Here is a 12,623-nt window from a genome sequence, read left to right as displayed (position 1 = left end):
ACTATTAAATACAGAGATGCTGAATCAGTCGTCATCACTACCAGTATATAAACACCATTTGTGCGCTTAACCTTTGGGGAAAGCATTGAGAATCTGATGAAAGCACATTCTTGTAAAATTTCAAAAACTGTTTCGAGGAGTCCAGTGGTCCCCCAGACCATCCAGATACACCAGGTTAAAAAGGGCTAATTTAAACATTTGAATGACATCAGCAAGATGATAGAACAGGAAGTTCCAGTCCCCTACACAGACATTGATGAAACAACAATACATCGGCCAAAATACTTTTAAGAGCTGTCCAAATTCCAGTTCAGAACATGCAACACCGCAGAAGAGCACAAAACCGAGAAAAATCAGCTTTAAAATGAATAAGAAGAACAGTTTCACTGTATACATGTCAGCCCTGCCCTCAAGTCACCTGGTTCAAGGCTGACAGCACTCAGCCTGAAATTTCTCCCTCAGGGGAAAGAATGATTGAAGTGTCCCTCCAGCATCCCCACACTTTCAGGGTGTTGCCTAAGAAACCTACTTCTGTCTCACCTCACTCAGAGTGCTGAGGCTACCAGCATAGTTAGAGCACCTGGGAGAAGCTAAGAACAAAGATAAGATGACTTCACTAGTGAATTCTACTGAACATTAAGGAAGAATTAATACCAATCCTTCCCAAACTCTTCAAAAAAAATAATGAAGAGGGGGTAATATTTCACACTCATTTTGAGACCAGCATTATCCAGATAACAAAGCCAGACAAGGCCATTACAAGAAAAGAAAATCAAAGGCCAGTATCCCTGATGAAAATAGATGCAAAAATCTTCAACAAAATACAAGCAAAACAAATTCATCAGCACATTAAAAGGATCATATACCACAATCAAGGTGGATTTATCCCTAGGATGCAACACAAGCAAATCAACAAATATACTACACCATGTTAACAGAATGAAGGATAAAAATCACATGACCATTTCAGTAGAAACAGAAAACCATTTGACAAATTTTAACATCCTTCCAAGTTAAAAAAAAAAAACTCTCACAAATTAGCTGTAAAAGGAATGTACCACAAATTAGGTGTATGATCATAGTAATGACCATATATGACAAGCCCACAGCTAACATACATACTCACTAGTGAAAAATTACAACCTTTTACTTTAAGATCAGGAATAAGACAAGGACGCCCACTCTAACCCTCACACCAGTGCTGAGACCCACTCTCCTGATTCAAGACAAAAAAAGTGGCATGTCTAGAAAGAGAAGGAAGTTGTGGAACTCTCACCTAAGAGTACTAAAAAGCTAAATCATTATTTTTGCATAAGGTATCTTTTTATACCCACACAGGAGAGTGAAACTTTGATTGTTGGTTCCTTATTGATGGTACCTATTCTTTTGCCTTCCAGCTTTGCTTTAAGACACAAAGAATTATCTGAACACAATCTAGCTAGGGGAAAATTTAGGCAGCCACAGCCTCTCCAGGATAGTATTTCACTTAAGAGAAAGAACATTGTTTCACAATACAAACACAGGTTTTGCAACTTACTATTTGTGTGACCTAAACTCCCTGAACCTTGGTTTCTTAAATGTAGAGAGAGGGCACTTATATAACAGTTACTCTAACTACAAGGATTGTGATAAACATTAAATAAAATTATATAAAAACTGGTATTTGTAAAGACCAGTGAGTTTTACCCGTTGAAAGAAGGAGTCCCAAGGACTTGTATCACCATAGCAAGTTGATAGTTAACAATTTCCTCAATCCTTCCCCAATGGGACCTGAACTAAGGCTTTTACTCAGCTAAGAAAATACCCAAACATTTTAAGGGCTTTTGGACACAGGGTTTGAGTTGATCCTAAAGCATCATCATGGTCCCCCCGTTAGAATACCAGCATATGAGGATAAAGTAATAAATAGAGTCCTGGTCAAATTCCTACTAACAGTGAGTCCACAGAGCCATCCAAAGGTCACTTCTCCTGTCCCTAAACACATAATTATAATGGACCTACTTGGCAATTAGCAGAACTCCATATTTGTTCCTTGGACTGTGGGATAAGACCTACCATAGGTGGTAGAGAAAGCCAATTTAAAGCTTCCGAAAATTCCCCTCCCCCAAGATTGTAAGCTTTTTTTTTTTTTAAGTATTTTACCCCTGGATGGGGTGTCAGGGGAGTGGCAGAGATTAGTGCCACCCTTAAAGACCTTAAAGATGCATGGTTGATGTTTCTCATTATATCCCTATTCAATTAACCAGCCTACACAAAACACATGTAGCCTGGAGAGTGACAGTAAAGCAAAGCAACCTCAATTAGAAAGTAATCTAACAGCATTTGCTGTGCCAGATGTGGCCTTTGCTAGAGCAGAGTATCATGGCCTTGGGTGCATGGTCTACTCTCATTGATCTGACAAACATGTCATTTTCCACCTATTACAAAGATCAGAAATTGTTTAAATTCACTTGAAGCAGATATGTGTATATATTTACAGTCTTAACTAGAGCTAAGATAATTCTTTTGTTCGTTGACATAATATAGTCCAGAGACCTGGTCATTTGGCACAACAGTGTCTTGGTTCACTTTATTGATGGTACCATGCTAACTGAACTTTATGAGCAAGAAGTAGAATATTTATAACAGGATTTGATATAACATGTGCATTTAAGAGAGTGGGAGTTAAATCCTATAAAAATTCAGAGAAATGCCATATAAGTAACATACAGACTTCCAGTGGTCTGGGGCAAGCCATGACATCCTTTCCAACTTAAAGAACGAATTATCGTACCTGGTATCTCCGAGCACAATGTTTTGTATTCCTGTTTGGTTTCTGGAGCAACATGTTACACACTAGCAAATACTGCTCTGACTGACTTCTCAGGTCCCATAAAAGTTTGAACGGGACCCAAAGCAGGAAAGAAACTTACAGCAATTCCAGGTTGCTGTGCTTGGACCATATGATCTGGCAGGCCCTTCAGTATTAAGGTATTCTTGATGGGAAAAGCTACTTTGTGGAGTTCATGGTAAGCGCCCAAAGTGAAAGCACGATGTAGAGCCTTAGGATTGTGGATCAAACTATACCACCATGAAAGGAAGGAGGGAAGGAAGGAAGGAAGGAAGGAAGGAAGGAAGGAAGGAAGGAACCCTCTGGAGTGCTGTTGGACCTTGGTAAAGACAGAGAGGTTGACCGTGGGAGACCAAGGGACTGATCATTATAAAGTGGGTTCTACCAAACCTCCCCTAAATCAGCTCAAGAATGCCCTCTGGCCAAGATCAAGCCCCTTTCCAGGGGAGCTGTCTACCCCCAGTGATGCAAGGGTATTAAGGCCCAGCACGTCCTTCAAAGTGAAACAACTCTGAAGGGCCTTACTAGTTACAGAGCTCCCTTTAAGATGGTCGAGGCCATTGTCACAACTGCATCACAGCTCCACTACTCCCTCTTGCCAGTCTTCCGTCCTTTGCTCCCCCATGAATATGGAGCCCAAAGGCATCCTTCAATACACTTTTTGCAAACAAATCTGCATCTGAGAATCTTTTTCCAAGCAAACCTACCTAAATGATACATATCAGAATACTACTGAGTTAGCCAAAAGTGGGGGAGAGGAAAAAAGAAGCTTTACTTCTGGATTTTTCATAATAACTCTGAATTGAATTGATTTCTAACTTATAAAGAAAAATAGTGGAAGAAAGAGAGAAAAGAAAAAGTAAAGGAGACTCCCCTCCCCATGCTTGATTAAAACATCTCTCCTTTACTTTAAATACTATGTGATCAACTCAGTAGACTTTCATTTCCCAAGTTACTAAAGGGGAGGATAATATTAACTCAGAGAAATACTACCATTTGCTATTCACCAAAGAAGCTAAATATGTTAAATCAAACTGTACTTGTTTTTACCTCCTGTGAAAAGTCTGAATTTTATTCATTCACTTAATAAATATTTATTCAGCACCTATATGTCAAGCACTATTCTATAGTCTATAGTACAGTACTGTTAGCTTTATGTACATTCTTACATCTATGAATTAAATAAATGTTTCAAATATTCTTGGATATAACGTTATTCCTAGACACTGATTTATCTTCTCTTTTACATTTGGTTGATTTTTCTTTGCAAGTCACAAAGTCAATAAAGCAATGATAATCAGAGTGGATATCAAAAGGACATTTAAATTAGAATAGTTTTCTATTTACCAAAGATATTCTGAAGGACATTGTTTTCAAGCAGTTTCACATTTACATAGGACATTCAATAATATCATACTTGCAAAATAGCTAGACATTTTGGCATTTTGGATTTGAGATGACGGGATTAAATGGCAATATATGAAAACTGTGACTTGGACAAAATGGGAAAAGATGAGGACAAAATAACATTTTAATTAATGACAAAGAATATGTCAAGGTGAGCATAGTAAAAGAAAACAATTTAATGAAAAAACATTTTTTAAAAAAATATAAACAATTTAAAAGATCCTCTTATTAATATTTATCTCTATATTGATGAATAAAAATATGCCCCAGATCTGAAAACAAAAACCTAGGTTTATTTATAAGAATTCAAATGCAGAACTAAAAGTAATTAATTGGTTATTTGAAGTGTGAAAATAGAAAAATAGCTTTAAATTATTCATGAAAACATAGGTCATAATTTTATTTACATTTTATGGAAAACTTGAAAGAAAGAAGTTGTTAACAAAAGTGCTTTTGGAAATGCAAAACATTGGATATAGAGGAAGTTTAGAGAACATTTACATATAGTAACCACAAAATAACTTAAAACTACACTTAATCTAAACCAATATAAACTTGAATTTCTATATACCAAGGACAAAGAGTTATTCTAAATATTCAGAAGTTAATTTTAATAGTAAAATTCCCAGGATTGATTACTTGAAACATTTGAGATTTGCTAATGAAAACTTTGTTCACTTCATGTTCTAAGCAATATTTGTCATAGGAGTTGAATTTGCTCACCAAACTTATTAAGTCACTAACTATAACCTCACTGCTCTTATTATAAATGATTCACCCAGTGCCTCCTTCCATTAAGTTAGAACTGTATCTGTGAGTCTTTTTCCTTAAATAGATGATTAAAATAACTAATGATTCTAACATATCAACTTTAAAACAGAATACAAAATGTCATTCTTTCACAGGAATTACTCAACATGCTTATTTACAGACTTGAAAACATTTTAAACTTAGTAAAAGTGGAAAAATCTGGAACAAAATTATGGAGTAATTTAAAATCAATGACTCAGAATAGACAGATAACTGAGAAAGATCTATTCATATGTGAATACTTGATATATAACAAAAGTAGCATGAAGGATTGGTGGGTAAAGATAGACTTTTTAATAAATGGACGTGGGATAATTGGGAAAAATGACATTGGGCTCCAATCTCACACCACTCATGAAAAGCAATTCCAAGAGGATTAGAGAAGCAAATATAAAGAAAAAGTGATAACTCATTTGATCATATATTACTTGTTAATTTTTAATATATTAAGTTTAGAATCAGCCTGGCTAATTAAAAAATCTTATTAGTATTCTTATTGGGATTACATTAAATTTATAGATTCAGAAGAATTTATATCTTAATGATGTGGAGCCTTTCTAACTGAAAACATGCTATGCTTCCTCATTTAAGTCTTCTTTTGTGTCCTTTAATATTATTTAAAAATAGTTTTTATGTAGCTGTCACATACTTTGTATTTAATATATTCTCAGGTGTTTTTAATTGTTATTATAAACGAGCTCTTTTCTTAATATCTTTTAACAAGTCTTTGACCTAAATAAAAGCTAAAACCAAAAAACCTTTTAGGGGAAAAGCTTCATGACATTGGATTTCACAATGATTTCTTGGATGTGACACCAGAAGAACATACAACAAAAGAAAAAAACAAATAAATTGGACTGGATCAAAATTTTTAGCTTTTGTACATCAAAGAACACTATCAACAGAGTGAACAAGGAATGTAAAATGTTGTGGCCACTGTGGAAAACAGTACAATGGCTCCTCAAAAAATGAAACAGTTACCATACGATCCAGCAATTCCATTCTGGTTATATACCCAAAAGAATGAAAGCAAGGGCTAGAATAGATATGTGTACACCTATGTTCACAGCATCAGTATTTACAATAGCCAAAAGGTGAAAGCAACCCAAGTGTCCATCAACAGAAGAGTAGATAAAACAAAACAAAACAAATATATTTATATTTATATATATATATATAATATTATTCAATCTTATAAAGGAAATCAATTCTCATACATGCTACCCAATTTTTGAATCTTAAGAATAACATGCTAAGTAAATAAGTCAATCACAAAAAGACAAATACTGAATAATTCTACCTACATGTGATACGTAGAGTAGTCAAATTGTAGAAACAGAAAGTAGAATCATGACTGCCAGGGACTGGGAGAAGCAAGGAATGGATAGTTACTGTTTAATAGGTACAGAGTTTCAGTTTTGGAAGATGAAAACATTCTGGAGATGGCCGGTGGTAGTGGTTGTACAATAGGCACATAATTAATGTTACTCAACTGTACATATAAAAATGGTAAAAATAATAAATTTTATGTTATTTATATTTTACTATAATTTTTAAATAAGTTTTTAAATTTTTAAAATAAATAAGTAATAGCCAATAAATTTATGAAAAAGAATATTAAAAGAGAATTAGTTCAAGCAACTAATTTAAATGGTTTAGTACTAGGAAAATAATAAACCAACAGATGGGCAAAATTGACTAGAGCGTCCAGAAACACATCAAATATAATGAGAATTTAGATGTTTCAAGTCACTAGAAAAGATGGATTATTTAATAAATGGTTTTGGGATAGTGTGTAGCCTTTTGGAAAATAATGAAAGTAGATTCATATTTCTCATATGATAACAAGAAAAAATTCAGATTGATCAAAGACTCAAATACAAATAAATCATAAAGGAACTAGAGGAAACCATGTGAAAAAATTTTATGATCTTAAAACGAGAAAACTCTTTCTAAGTATGCTTCCAAACTGAAAAGCCATAAAAGAAAAGACTGATTAATTTGACTACGATTAATTTTTTTTTAAATAGATGGAAAACCCCTCCAAAGTTTTTTTAGGCATAACAGAAAAAACCTTGGACTATTCTGGCCCTGACCCTGCAGCTTCCCTTAAGCCAATTAGAACACATCTTTGCTATCCAGGAGCATTTATAAATACATACACACACACATATATATATATATATATATACATATATATGTGTACATACATATACATATATATGTATCATATACACACACACACGAAAGGTCAGACAGTTAAGTTCACAAACTTAACTGTCTGACATACAGATATTACGAAAAAGAGCAAAAAACAGCAAAACTTATTCCAAATTCTCTTTGAAAACCTCAGAAATTTCTCAGACTCTCTCTTTCCACAGCAGCTGACCTGTCTTCCTTTTTCTTCCTCTGTACTAATTTCAATCTTCTCTCCCTCCGGAGTCTTCTCCCTATTAAGTCTACAATGGAGAGAAATTTAGCTCATTAGGCTTCTTCAATTTCCAACCTCACTGTGGCAGATTGTATTTTCCAGAGATTGCCCCCACAATATATCCCACCCCACAAGTCCACCCCTAAGCAATGTTGTGCTTTAGGGTTCTGTTCTTGATCCACATCTTTTTCTTGATATACTCTTCTTAAGAAATCCCATCTATTCTCTGGGACTCGTCAGCATGCTAATGGACCCCAAGTCTTCAGCGCTGATTCTCATCTTTAAAGTTTTATGCCCTTTTACACAAATCTTATTCCTCTCAGCAAGGAATAGCCCTTCTTTTAATTCTGAGTGGACAATTGTAACTACTTCCACCAAGACTGTATGGAGGGAGTGATGCTATGTGTCTCCTAAGGAGAGGCTATAAAAATGATATGCATTCCTGCCTTGCCCTCTTGGAATGCTCTCTCTTTGAACCCATCCATCATTCTGTGGGAAGCCAAGCAGACACATGGAGAGGCCACGTGTAAATGATCCATCTGACTAAGAGTCCCAACCGAGTTCCCCAAAAACAGCCAGGGTCAACTGTCAGATATATGCACGAGTGCATCTTCAGAGGAGCCTAATCCCTGTTACTGAGTTACCCAAGCCACCCCAGGTGATACCGCACAAAGCAGAAATGAGCTTTCCCCACCGTCCCCTGCCCAAATTGCAGATTCATAGGAAAATAAATGGTTGTTGCTGTTTTAAGCCACTAAGTTTGGGGTGGTTTGTTACACAGAGAAAAATAACCACAACAATTATCTAATGCTTGTCTTCATAATACTGAGGAGCTACTCTTCATAGAAAACAGAGAGGGATTATAAAAAAAAGAGTCTAGTCACATATATATGTATAAGTTTACTGCTTAATTAACAGAATGTAGTTTATTCCATGGTTTAGAATGGTAATGCTCACATAGATTTTAAGTTATTACAACGTATTATTATTGTTAGTATCATTTTTATTATTGTCATCATTAAATCCTGAGATAAAATAAAGCCCTTGGGAGTTATGATTAATAGATAAGTGAATTGGATAGCTCTCATGCGACCATTTTATTCACATTTTGGCCTCTAGAGTAGGTGGACCAGAGAAGCCGTGTCCATTGCAGAATGTATCCTATAAAGATTTATTCAGTCTCCCTATACCACATGCTATATAAACTCCCAGAGGAAAAATGTCTGCTTTTGGTTTTGTTCTCCATCAGCACCAAACAGTAAAGTAGAAGTGATTCATCTCTGGGCTCAGGCGCTCCCTCTGTAGCACATGGTGCTGATGGGCAGCCAGGGCTCCCAGAACCACAAGAGGTTAGAGAAGCAGTAAAGATGGAGAGTACTGGTTATTGTTATTTGGGTTGTAACTGCCCCTATTTTACTTTTGATGCTGTAAGACTAATTTTTCTTGACTATTAATCAAAGAAAAGCATGACCATTATAGCAGCTAAGCATTCTTCCAGTAGAGGCCAAAATATAATTCTCAGATTCAGTAAGATTTTAACTTACCCTCAGCCTGAGTGGACTCGCCAGGCAAAGGCTGACGGACTCAAGAAGTTTGAGTAATAAGTACTATTGCTTTGATATATTGCACTACTATTTCTTGTTTCCTACACTGTATAATTTTTTAGTCAAGAAAATACTATTTAATAGGCTCTGTAATTATTGGGCATAGAGATCAATAATAATTAAAGATGGCTCTCATTTCAGAGTTGTTTTATGACATAGGAAATTAGAAATTGTAAACTTGAACAAACTTTTGTACATTTGTATATTACTCTATCTTTGTGTTGAAAACATTACAGTTAGCCAGACTCTTAATATGTTAAACCACACACTGAAACATGGAAGAATCATTAATCTGACCTGCCACTGATCACTCCCTTATTATCACCACCCATAGACTTATAATCTGAGGTTTCTGTTAAAAACAAGCACATCATCAAAAGGTTTTGAATTATTCAATGTGACAAATATTTATTGAGGACCCATTTATATGCAAGTCCCTATGTGCTAGATGCTTTGAGATATATAAAAATGAGGCTTAATCTCTTCAGGGATTTACAGTCTAGGGATGACAGAAATGAGCAATCAGTATAACTCCTCCATGTGCAAGAATATAATATGTGCCATAAGAAGTATACAAACAAAGAGTTACAGAGGATCAGTGGATAAGGCAATGAAGGGTGAGGCTGGGCAGGAAGAATTTGAAGTTGTCCTCGAGATGACCAGAAACAATGAGTAGAGTTTGGCAGCAGAGAAACCTGAGGGCAGAAGAGAAAAGGAGTGGTGAGGACATTCCAGACCAGTGGTTTTTAATTTTCAGAGAATACCAGATCACCAGAAGAATATTTGATTCTCAACCCCCCCACCTCACACATCCAATCCAAGGCTGAAAACTGTTTTTCTATGCAGAGAGAGTAACATGTGTTTTTGCATAGCAAGGATATATAAAATACAGATATATTCTGGGAAACTGAAGGATCCTTTTTGTTTTAAACATGAAGTACATCTAAGAAAGTCATGAACGATAAACTTGTAAAGTTACATTGGGGTCATATCATAATACAGCAAACTTGCCTCACACTGATACTTCTACAGTAAGCACTTAAATTTGACCTACTTCCTTTCTGTCTTCATTTACTATGGTTTGGAGATAGAAATGTCTCTTATTTGCATCAAAGATAAAAATTGCGTTTCAGTTTTTTCCTTCTCTTTATTGTTTTGAGATGATTTTTCAAAAATAGTCAGAAATATCTTTGCCATCTTAAAAAGTGATTACCCTTTTCTTTATTTTCTAACCTGATTTCAATTTTGCAACATTGAGTCTTTATCCTGCCTGATACAGAAATTTTACCTAGTTTTTGTTTGTTTGTTTTTTATTTCCTTTTCTGGTAATCTCAGTCTAATTTAGTGATGTCTCAATCGAGTTCCTAATTTGTTTTTAACAACTACTGCCACAGTAGTTATTGGGAATGTGGAAGTCTAACTTCGGGGTCCTCAGAAGAATCAATATACCATGGTAGAAGGAAGGGAGGATGTTTTTTACTGCTTTCCCATTTGAAAACCATCTTAAGCAACAAAGAGAAGAAGAAACCGAACACAAAGTACAGCTTTGCCTATACTGGGAGAGGCAGAGAAGCAAGCTGCCTTAGCCCTCAGAATCTTACAAAGGTTCAAGAATTGGAGGCAGTAATGCAGAGAAGGGGCTGAAAATACAGGGCTTCTTTGTAAGATTGTACAGCTAGTGATTGGACCCCCAAGTCCTGTTCCTCAAGGAAGCCAGGCAACTGCCCTTCCCCAATCCCGACAGAGAAATAAGTGTTTGTTCTCTGGAAATACAGAGAGGTACCAGTTTGAAGGTTATCAGGCATAGGATAAGGAGGTGAAGAGTTCATACTGAGCTCCTTTTTCCTCTGTCCAGTGGCAGAAAGAAGACAGAAGGCAAGCACTGAGAATTCCAGAAATGATGACAAAGGAAAGTTCCAAGACAACAATGAACATCAAAGCAGAGAATGAATGCAATCAACTCAGATTGGCAGGATGTCAGATGTGTCCAGTGTTGATGTTTCCAAGGGGGAAATAGAACAAATAAATTGACTTAAAGTTTAGGCGTGATGAAAATGATATTGAGATATATTTCATGGAGATTTTGGAATTATGGGAAAACTTTAGCCAAATTTTCAAAGAAAATAAATTAATGAAAATGAGAACTCAAGCAATTATTAACTTCAGAAAAAGCAAAAAAAAAAAAAAAAAAAAGGAGAAAGTAGGATGTAAAAACATTGCTTAACACGTGGCTCAGCAGTGATCAATATTTACATAGTCAAAAAATGCAGATGCAGATAGAAATTTAATAATCAAAACTTGAGATCCAAAATTGTATAGAATAGAAGGAAAGAGAAGCTACAAATGAGTTAAAAGTCCTTATGTCCCAAAGCAGAAAGACAATAGATCTCTAGGGTTAATAATCAAGCAATGCCAGTATGTGCATGTTATATTTAATTGAAGTAAATATCAGAATCAACTTTTAAAACAGTTGAAAGTGATGGTTTCTAGGGAGAAGCATAAAAAAAGCTAGAAAAAGAGACTACAATTTTTATGATACACTCTTTACACTGCCCCTTTTTAACTATTTTGGGTATAATACTTTGGCAATAAGTAAATAAAGGACATGGAGGTTAACATGAATGTACTGCATAACTCAACATTTCTATTTCTAGATATATACTCTAGAGAAACTCTCATGCATGTTTACAAGTGGATATATGTAAGGATGTCCATTTCAGTATTGTTTGCAAAAGCAAAATATTGGCCAAAATTGAAATATCCATCAGAAGGAAAATGATTAGAATGTGGTATGTTTAAATGACAGAACATCATATAGCAATTAAAAATAATCCACTATATATATATATATATATATATATATATATATATATATATATATATATATATAAAACCAAAACAACACTGGCTTTAAAAAAGCAAATGCAAAATGATTTTTTCAGGATGAATTCATTTTAAGTGTAGTTTAAAACATAAAACAATACTATATATTTTACCTGAATATATTTTTATATGTGTAAATCCATAAAATTTGAATGGAAAGGCACACATTAAATTTATGGGGAATGGGAAGGAATTTTAAAATATTTCCAACTTTAAAATTATATTGCACAAACTTTAAAATTTAGTTTCACACACACTTCGTCTAGGACTGACTGCATCCACAAAGCAGTCTTCCTAGCCTCAAAAAAATATGATTGGAGTAAAGTTCACATAAACTGAAATTTACATACCCGATATGAACATAATCTATAAGTAATAAGAACTAACCAACTTGTAAAACTCTCATCAAAAACTTTTTGTTTTAAAATAAGCACCTTTCTTCTCAAAAGCCAGGTTCATATGAAAGTTTTTTTAAACGAGTCACTGACCTCAAAAGTAGACAACAAATGTGTTTTACGTAAAATTGTTTTAAAAACTACAGGCTAAATTATTAAGATTCTAAGTAAGTTATTAAGATTTTAAACATTAAGGTATTAACAAAATAAAAGCACTCAGTTATGAAAGATTTACATAATAAGAAAGACTATCAAGATATCAG

Source organism: Rhinolophus sinicus, linkage group LG02, assembly GCF_036562045.2.
Source record: "Rhinolophus sinicus isolate RSC01 linkage group LG02, ASM3656204v1, whole genome shotgun sequence".
NCBI lineage: Eukaryota > Metazoa > Chordata > Mammalia > Chiroptera > Rhinolophidae > Rhinolophus > Rhinolophus sinicus.
Note: the sequence above shows the minus strand (reverse complement) of the source record.